This window comes from Enhydra lutris, unplaced genomic scaffold, assembly GCF_002288905.1.
Source record: "Enhydra lutris kenyoni isolate GAN:26980312 unplaced genomic scaffold, ASM228890v2 scaffoldscaffold2, whole genome shotgun sequence".
In the NCBI taxonomy this organism is placed as follows: Eukaryota; Metazoa; Chordata; class Mammalia; order Carnivora; family Mustelidae; genus Enhydra; species Enhydra lutris.
In genome coordinates, this window is record NW_019154086.1 from 59,587,722 (window position 1) to 59,597,492 (window position 9,771).

Consider the following 9,771-nt stretch of genomic DNA (forward strand, 5'->3'; position numbering starts at 1 on the left):
TTTCTCATTTCCTCCAACGGCCAGGCCCCTCCGAGGCCCCAGAGGCCCCGCATGGGACCATCAGCATGACGGGTGCCACGAGCAGAGGGAGGGGGTTGGTGAAGTTTCCACCCTGCTCATTCATTGCTTCAGGATATGGGGGGATGGGCGGCTTTATCAATGGATCACTATTTTTTTAAATTAGGAAATAATTCGAATACACATATACAAATATGTCTGTGTGCATGTGTGTGTGCATTTTCGCTCAAAAAACATTATTCTCAGAAAGGTCACAACTGTTTAAGAATCCTCCCCAGATTTATAATCTACTTAACAGTGAATCATCAAACTAACTTCCCCTACTTTTAGCTAATTTTCCAAGCTCTTTCAAGGGGGCTCATGATAAGCTTCTGTCAACACCTGGGGGAGTGCTCCTGCCGGCTAGGCCCACCCAAACTTCAAGGCCCAAAGCAGCAGGAGATGTAATTGTCACACCTCAGAGAGTTTATTTCCTGTTTTCAGAAACCAGGCTCCTGCCTCCGGTTTTCTCAGAACAGCTCATTATATAAAAAGTGACTTCAGGAACAAATGGTTAAGCAGGAAGATTAGTTGTCCTCATGTTTACACGGTTTTATGGCCACCGCTTAATTTTTCTGGTACAAAGTACAACTAACATTTGAATTTGTCTCACCATGAAGAAATAGAGATTACTGTTATTACTGAAAATAATTCACTGTGGTGTCTTTCCATAGCCGGATGGCCTCATCCATCCAAGCTCATCTAAGGACACCCCCACCCCACCATGACAACCCCAGCCAAGATGGCTTTCTCCCTGCCCTGGTGTTTTATTACATATAAGTGAAGACTCATTTGCATGATGCTTGATATATTTTTGCCAAGAGGAGGAAAAAAAAAATACAAACATGTTGAGGACAGAGACTGAATGTATACAGTATTTCTTTAGTTCACTCACCTTCTAAAACAGCATTAGGTGTCTGGGGGCCTTCCATAAATACTTGCTAAGAGGAAACTAGAAGCAAATGTTGAGTTATGAATCCCATGAATCACTGTGGGAATTGATCATCTTTTACAAAGAATTCAAAGAATTTCACAACTATCGCCTTCAGTCACTGAAACTTGCCGTTTTTCCAATTTTTGCCCCTTCCATTCACCCACTATTTCTCAAAGAGGCTTTTCACCAATAAGTCTGGGCTCGGAAGGAAATCATACAGTATACTTCTAGATCAGTTCGGCAGTAGATTTTTTCAAGGACAATGTCCAAATTTTTCCCACTTGGAAACAATGAGGTACTTCTCCGGTGTACAAATCTACTTGTGACCATAAAGAGTGAAAAGAGTGGCTGCTTGCTGATCATTTTGGAAGAGACAACTGTCTTTTTTTGTGTTATGTTTATTTTTCTGTGTTATGTTTAGTGGCACTTTCTGGTCAACTCAATAGCCTTCTCCTGGTACCATCTTGTGCCTTCTGCACTGTGACCAAGAAGAAGGACATTCCTGGGTTTAGCTCATCATTAAATCCAAACATACTGAGCTACATGACCCTCCTGAGGGCAAGAACTAGGTCTCTCATCCTGTGTTTGAGGGTCTTATTATTAACATGCTTTATCTCAGTTCTTGCCACAATCTAACGAGTAGTTGTATTTCCGTCACTTTTGACTCAAAGTTCTAAAGATATGTATACATGAAGATGAACAATTTTTCTTCCCTTGCTCCTGATCTACTCAATTCCTCTCTCCTAGCCCCCGGACCATTTGGTGTTGGTTTCTGTGTGTCCTTCCAGAGTTCATTCATGCATAAAAAGCAAAGTGTGAATGAGGAGCTTTATCCCCCTTGTTTATGAAAAGAGAAAGAAAGAAAGAAAGAACAAATGAACGTCGGGACACCTGGGTAGCTCAGTCTGTTAAGTGTCCAACTCTTGATTTTGGCTCAGGTCATAATCTCAGGGTCATGAGATCGAGTCCTGCATTGGGCTCTGCACTGGATGTGTGGCCTGCTTAAGATTCTCTCTCTCCATAAATAAATAAAATCTTTAAAAAAAAAAAAAAAGATTCTCTCTCTCCCTCTGTCCTTCCCCCGCTTCCAAAAAATAAAAAAATAAATAAAAAATGAAAAACAAGAAAGAAAAGTGTCATTATGCTACCATGCAGTTTGTGCCTTCGTAGGAGGAATTTGAATCCAGTTCTCTCAGACTTCAAAGCTCAAGATTTCCTCACACTGCAAGACCACTTTCTTAAGGAAGGACAGCAAGAAAAACATCTTGGATTCCTCCCCAGCTCTACTAAGTCCTCAGGCTCTAGGGCTGATGATAAGTGCTGAGGGGGTCCTGTGAAATTTTTTAAACTCTTAGTTTGTCAGCTTCAAGGTTTACATTGGGTAGAGTAAAGGCAGGAGAAGAAAAAGAAAAGATCTATAAACCAGAATATTTTCTGACCGTGAGATCTTCTAGCCAGCTTGCATTCCAGTTCAAAATATTTCTTTATATCATGGATAGCATATTTTACTGGTGGTAGAACGTCTAGGGTGAGTATGACAGGCCTGGCCCAGGCTTCCACTGGGAGTTGGGGTTAGGGGATAGGAGAGAAAGAGATTCAATTCTTACCAAGCCCCTAGCAGACAGGGAGCCCAAAGGAGTTTAAAATCCCATTTAAAATGCAAATGGGATCATATCACTCTATTTCTTCAAATTACTCACTGGCTCCCTTCACCTTTACAAGATAAAGCCAAACTGCTCCTTATGGTAGCACCCAAAGCTCTTCTGATTTTCTTCTTGATTTCTTTCAGGCTTTCTGTCTCGTGGCTAGCGCTCACACCACAGCCCAGGCACGGTATTAAATTTGCCCTCTTGGCTGGCATTGCCCTTCAAGATTTGTTCTTCAAGACCCAGATCAGGCCTCAACTTCTCTAGAAAACCTTTCTAGACCCCCCTATTCCAGACTTGTTGTCCATCCTGGGTGTGCCTACCAAAACTTTGCTAAGTATGTCAGCTGTTTCCCCTACCAGCCCAGGAGTTAAGTCCTAGCATTTACTGGGTGGTTTTGATAAAGTTGTAGAATGTAATGGTTGAGAGCATGAGCCCTGCAATGAGATTGCCTGGGGTAGTGTTTCATCCGTCACTCCTAGGCTGCGAGAGCTTGGGAAGAGTTATTTATGCCTTCTGTCCTTCGTTTTACTCATTTGTAACATTAAATGAATAGTAGTACCCACATGGCTTGTTCTGATAATTAAATGATATGGTACAATTAAGTGCTTAGCACAGCATAGAAAGAAAGTCATTAGCTTGTTCATTTATTTGCTTGCATTTTTTTTTGTCTTCCTCATCCCCCACCACACTGGAATGTAAGCTCTAGCAATGTAAGGAGTCTGTCTGCTCTGTTCACTGCTCTATCCCCAGCACCTAGAACAACACCTGGGAGCCCAGTGCTTCCTTGTAGACTATATGTTGAATGGCCATATCAGTGAATGACACGGGAGTTAGTCATGGCATGTTCAAGCCACAGCAGGCCAGCCAGTGTCCTGCAGAAGTGGAAATACCAATCCCCCAGCATGGTCTTTAAATATATTAGATACTCAACAAATATTGGTGCCTTGTCCTTTCCATTGTCAGCCACAGCCTCTTGCGTGAGAATGAGACCCTTTGGCAATATCCGCTGTGGAGCCAGGTGGCAGTGACAAATACGAGTACAAATATCAGTAAGAGCAATCTCTCTCTCAGCCGTGCGCATACACAGCCTTGCTGTAAACAATGACAGTCGTAACAACGCTTTCAAAACAGCTCACGCAAAGCAACTTCCTAGTTATCACTCTTATCTCTGCAGATATTGGAATCCAAGTCTTTGTAGAGTTTATATCCAACCAGAAATTCATATTTTGTAGTCCCTGACATCATCATTTAACAAACAGGAACTTGACATTTTCAATATGAGAAATTTATTGTAACTTCTTTTTTCTCTGTGGAAGAAATTTTTAAAGCATCTCAAGTAAGGAGAACACTGTGTACTAAAAAATTCCGGGGGGAGGTGGTTTGAGGGCTTTTTAAATATATAAATGGAGTTTAGGGGGTATTGCTAAATTCATCAAGATTTGAATTTATTTTTGCTCAAGCGAGCTGTCAGTGCAGTGTAGAGAGAATAAGGAAACCAGGCGTTTTTACTACTTGTTGTGCCCCTATCTGGTTAGGTGACCTTGAACATTCACTACATTTCTCACCACAGATGCAGGGGGTTGTTGAGTGGGTGATCCCAAAATCTTCCCAGCTCCAGCCTTCTGGGTATTTTCAGCTGATGTCACCCTAACAAATCTGTAAGGGATGAACCAATCAGGGGATGACTTCCTGATCTGACTCCATGCAAAACACACAAAAGTTAATAAGAAGGGGTCTTTTCCCTCAAAAACTGGAACACACTCCAATTTGATGATATTTAAGAATGATGGGGTTAGATGGAACAGATTTGAAAACAAAGCAAGTTCCTTCCCCATTGCCTTGATTTTCTTTTAAATACACAATTTAATTTGCTTTAAAAGATTGTAAAAAAAAAATCATGCTAAAGAAGACTTGAAACTTTTTATGGTTATTATAGGGAAGGGGAACAGTAGTGGTGGTGGAAAAGCATGGTGGTGGGATGGGTTGAAAAGATTGATGGGGGACCCCTGGGTGGCTCCATCAGTTTAGCATTTGCCTTCATCTCAGGTCATGATCCCAGGGTCCTGAAATCGAGTCTCATGTCAGGCTCCTTGCTCAGCAAGGAGAATGTTTCTCCCTCCACCTGCCATACCCCTGCTTGTGCTCTCTCTCTCTCTCTCTCTCTCTCTCATTCTCTCTCTGACAAATAAATAAAATCTCTAGAGAAAGAAAAGGATTAGTGGTCAGCTCTGTGATGCTGAGTGCATTCCTTACTTTCACTCACCCTGTTTCCCAGAGTCTTCCTCAGTGATATGAGCATCATTCCCTTCCTGACACCTCAATACACTTTGGAGGAAGATCACACATTGAACAAGTTCATAGAAATGCTTTGAAATGGTAAAATCTACAACCATACGTTTAGTCATTCTAACATCTACGCAACAGACTAAGGATGAATAACACCATAGGCGACATGAACCTTGTTTGTAATTCAGATGTACTAAAACATGGTTTATTTACTACCACTAAATTTAATGTCTATTTCAAGCCTAGAAACCCTGTCTCAGTCAATCCTGCGCTTTCTTCCTCCAGAGATGAATGTAAATTCTGGGGTTCACAGAGAACCAAGGTGTGAGTCTGATAAGGGTGGATGGCACCTGGTTTCAAGAGTCTCCACACGGATGTCTGCTGGGGCGTGCCCTTGTCCTCAGTTGCTGATCCCCACAAGTTACCGGTGGCATATCCTTTCTGTCCAACTGGCACCTTTGGACCCCATGACAATCCCCGTTGTCTCTGCACCTACTTGGAGGTGTGGGAATTTTTCTGTGAGGCTGCGTAAAGACCCTCTTCCTTTCACTGAAGTCCCTCTCTGCGGTCCTCTTGTCCCTGAGCTCAATCCGCTATCTGTATCCGTCACCCAGTTCTAAGATTGCTTCTCAGTCTCCTAGTTATTAACAAGAAGGAAACATCTGTCTTCTCCTTTCTGGTCTCTTTACAGGGGCTGGGGAAACCCCTCCCAGTTCCCAGAGAATCCTTCTTCCCTTAGAACCATTTATAATATTCTCCTTCCTAAAGATTTTGTTTTTCCTCGAAGTGCTCATCATACCCCAAGGGCTTAGGTGTAACCTGCTGACCCTCCCTCCCCTGCTCTCCACTGAGTCACATTCTCTTTTGAAATAATGAGCAAAATTTCCTGGATACCTGAAGGGATGGAGATAGCAGCGGAAGATACTGACAGAGTGGTGGAAATGCCAGGTTAATATAAAACTTAAAATATTTTGTAAAGGTTAATATCCCCTAGTGCTACCAATAATAATAATGGAGGTGTAGAAATACATCTGGATTAGTCTGAGTTCGAGACAGGCCACAGAAAACAAAAAGAAGAAAGGAAGGGAGGGAGCAGAGGGAGGGAGGGAAGATTTCAGATAGTAAGGATAGGAAAAACAACACACGGTGTACAGCGTGGCTGATTTTGAGCCTTATTAGTTTGTCCGGGAGCAGCATCGTTTTGTCACGTGACTTTCCTGCCTCTCTTCCGGGACTGAGGCTTCCTCTGGGACTGGTCAGTAGCAGGAAGGAAGCACCTGCCTCACTCGCCACTCTCCCACCTTCAGGTCATTGCAGGCCAGTGCCCTGGGCTGATGAGCCAGTGTTCACCTCCTCTGCTCCACCCCTGCCTCCCAGGTCCCCCTCCAGTCCCACCACTCCTGCTAACCTGCCAGGCTGTGTTTTAAATGACTGTCTTTGACAAACGTCTATGTGGCTCTATAAAATCAACGAACGTGATGAGCTAAGCACAAGGCAATGGCAATTCTATGGCCTCCCTTGGGATAATTGGTGACACCATGTGGTGGTGGGAATCTAAGCCTGAAAATCATTGCTTTGGAGGGACGGAGGACAACTGAACCATTTCTTCCATTAAAGTATATAAAATTTAAATAATGTCCCTTTTCTCCGTGACCTTTTTTATGTGCTGAAAAGTCTAAATATTTATTAACTTCTATTTACAGAATTCATTATAACTGCATTCAGCCAGGGCTCTCATATATTTTAAAAACATATGGCACTTTATAAATAGCATCATATAAAAATAATTAGGAAATAATTGTGTTTTCATTTTCAAGAAACAAGGTACTACCAAGCTTAATAAAATAACCAAAAAAGGAGTGGCTGGGTGGCTCAGTTGGTTAAGCATCTGCCTTTGGCTCAGGTCATGATCCCAGAGTCCTGGGATGGAGCCCCACATCAGGGTCTCAGCTCATTGGGGAGCCTGCTTCTCCTTCTCCTTCTGCAGCTCCCCCTGCTTGTGTTCTCTCTCTCTCTTTTCTCTCTCTTTTTCTGTCAAATAAATAAATAAAATCTTAAAAAAAAAATAGCTGGTTCTTGCATGAGGGCCCATGATCAACAGGTCTACATTAGTTAGACAAGCAAGCTACAGCTGGCATTATGTCACATGGGAAAACAAGAGTTCTTCACAATTGGGATATCACTAGCTAGATCACCTTAACTGGCCAGTGTTGTTGGAGGCGGGCAGAGAAAGTCTCTTCAAAAGTCTGCTTCTAACCATGTTCCAGCCTTTTCGTGAAGTCAGTCATGGAGATAGGTGAGATCCCCATCTAGACTCTCGTGACCAGGAGAGTCAGCTTCTAAGGTGTTTCAAGGAGTTTTAAGGACTGGTGGAAGTCGGGGAGGGGAAACTGGCCAGACTCTCTAGAAGTTACTCTCCTTCATTTTTGCCATAGGGACAGTTGGAAGTGATACTGTCTCTGTCTTATCTAGAGTGCTATGAAACACAGCCTCAGCCTCTTCCTCCCAATGCATTCCTATAGAGATGCTCTGGAACCACCCCTCTCTCTGTGTGTTTATTCATGGCCATTTCCCACAAAAACCTAAAGTGACGGACAAGATCTCTATCTTTCCTCCCCACCCCCTTCATCATCATGCTCTGTTTCTCATCGAACACAATTCTTGAGGATGTGTGAGAAAAAAGCCAACAAAGGACTCTAATTTGAGATTCCACCATGCAGAGAAAACCGTTTTTCCTAGGGAATGTGGGTCTCTACCAATGTTTGCAATCATCTAGTTTTCCAAGGTCTTGAGGAAATCACATTTCGCATACATTGAAATGTTTTAGATTTGCTTCTGCTGCTTTTGCATTAGCACTAACAGTCTTACCAGTCCCTTTTAATATGATTTAAAAAAAGAAAAAAGATGAGATCTTTAAAACGAACTACCTGTGACTAGCCACACGCTTTGTACTATAGATGTTGTATTTTCCCTTTCATGCCTTCGAATAGACTGCTAGCCCCTCCCTGCCTTATCACCACTTCGCAGAAGCCGTTCAAAGACAGGGAAGGGGGATGAGGCCAGCAACCTGGAACCACGTGGCTGACGCCCAGAGATCCCACCGTGTAACAGAAGGAGCCAGGGTGAGCAGGTGGGGAGGCTGCTGTGGCTGTCACCTGCCCTTCCCCCCATCCCCACCCCATCCCCCCACCAACCTTACCCTTGCGCTGGCTACTTTGCAGACGGAATGTGAAAATGTCCACATCTCTAAAATTAAATTACAGGCTTTATGGAGCAATCGGCATACCTTTGTGTCCATTCTGTGTCCTAGAACGTGGGAAACATCTGTATGTTTATAGATTTTTTTTTTAATAAAAGTAAATGTTTAGTTTATATACCACATTGTAACTTGCTTTTTTTGGTTGTTGGTGAATGCCTCTTCAGGTCAGTAAATAAACATCATAATGATAATGTAAATAGACATCATAATGATTGGTGACTGCAAAATACTTCATTGGATGGATCTATAACATTGTACTGAAGCAGTCTCCAACTCATGGAAGCTTGGGATGTTTGCACACTGGGCTGTAGGGATGCCTCTCGTTCCCAGGCTCAGGTTCCTTGGCCCGCCTCTGGTTTCTGTCACAACTGCAACAGAAAGGGTCAGAAAATCTCAGACTCACCTGTTGCTCACGCCCCAGGGTCAAGTCAGCACAGGAGTTTTTCCAACACTAAAGGAGTCGGAAGTAAGAGAGAGAGAGAGAGAGAGAGAGAGAGAGAGAGTGTGTGTGTGTGTGTGTGTGTGTGTGTGTGTTGTCACCCTGCCCCCAGGCAACATTCAACCAAAGGCAGACAGAACGAAGAATAAACAAACACTCCAGCCTCCTGCCCTTCTAAGTGATGCCCCTGAGGGCACAGGAGGGTTGAGCCCCTGTAGCCGGGATGTCCACCCCCTATATTTGTTTTTTCCTTCTTCCCTAACTCTCTCCTTCCTGCTTCTAGGGGTTAACTTGTAAATCAACTTTGTGGATCCATGCAAGTCCTGCTTTCAGACTCCAAACCCAAACAGGGACTGTGATAAACAGCAACACACAGGATGTCCTTGAATGTACATCTTTGCCATTGGTCTAATTATTTCCTTAGGATAAATTCCTAGAACGTACACTGCTGACTCGAAGGGCATGGAATTTAGAATTAAAACAAGCTCAAGGTAGGGCTCTGTCTAACAGAGTTCCTAACTGTGAGGGGATTGATTTTATTTTATTTGCCTGTGCCTATTAATCCCAGAGCTATCATGAAGCCGACTCTTCCATCAAGAAGCGAGGGGCTGATTCTAACTTCCTATAGTCTTTTAAGCCACCCTCTCCAGAGGCTCTGGAAATTCCTGCCTTTTGCTATCCTAAAATCATGATGAATGGAATAATTGGAAAGCACACCCACTGTTTTCCAAATAGACACCTCACCTTATTGCTTGGTAGTTATTAAGAATGAGTAGTAATTTCTCTGCTGAAAAGACAATGTATGGGGAGAGTAAGAAACAAGAAAAACATTCACTCATCATTTAAGCCACAAGGAAATAAAACCAACCACCAGATAAAATGTCTGTTTCTCAAACAACTCAATCTTGATATCACTAGCAGCAATGAAACTCTTAATTATAGGTAGAAAAGTCTCCGGATTTTATTTTTCACCCAGCATGGATGGTAAGACGTTGTGAGAAATGCTTACAGGAGGACAAAAGGAACCGTCTTTGGGGGGACACTGCGGTGGGACAGCAGTGTGCTCTCGCTAGAGAGGGAACGGAGGAAAGACTGTCAGCACCAAATTTGGTTGAGCCACAGCCTTTCCACGAGGGGGACTGGTGAG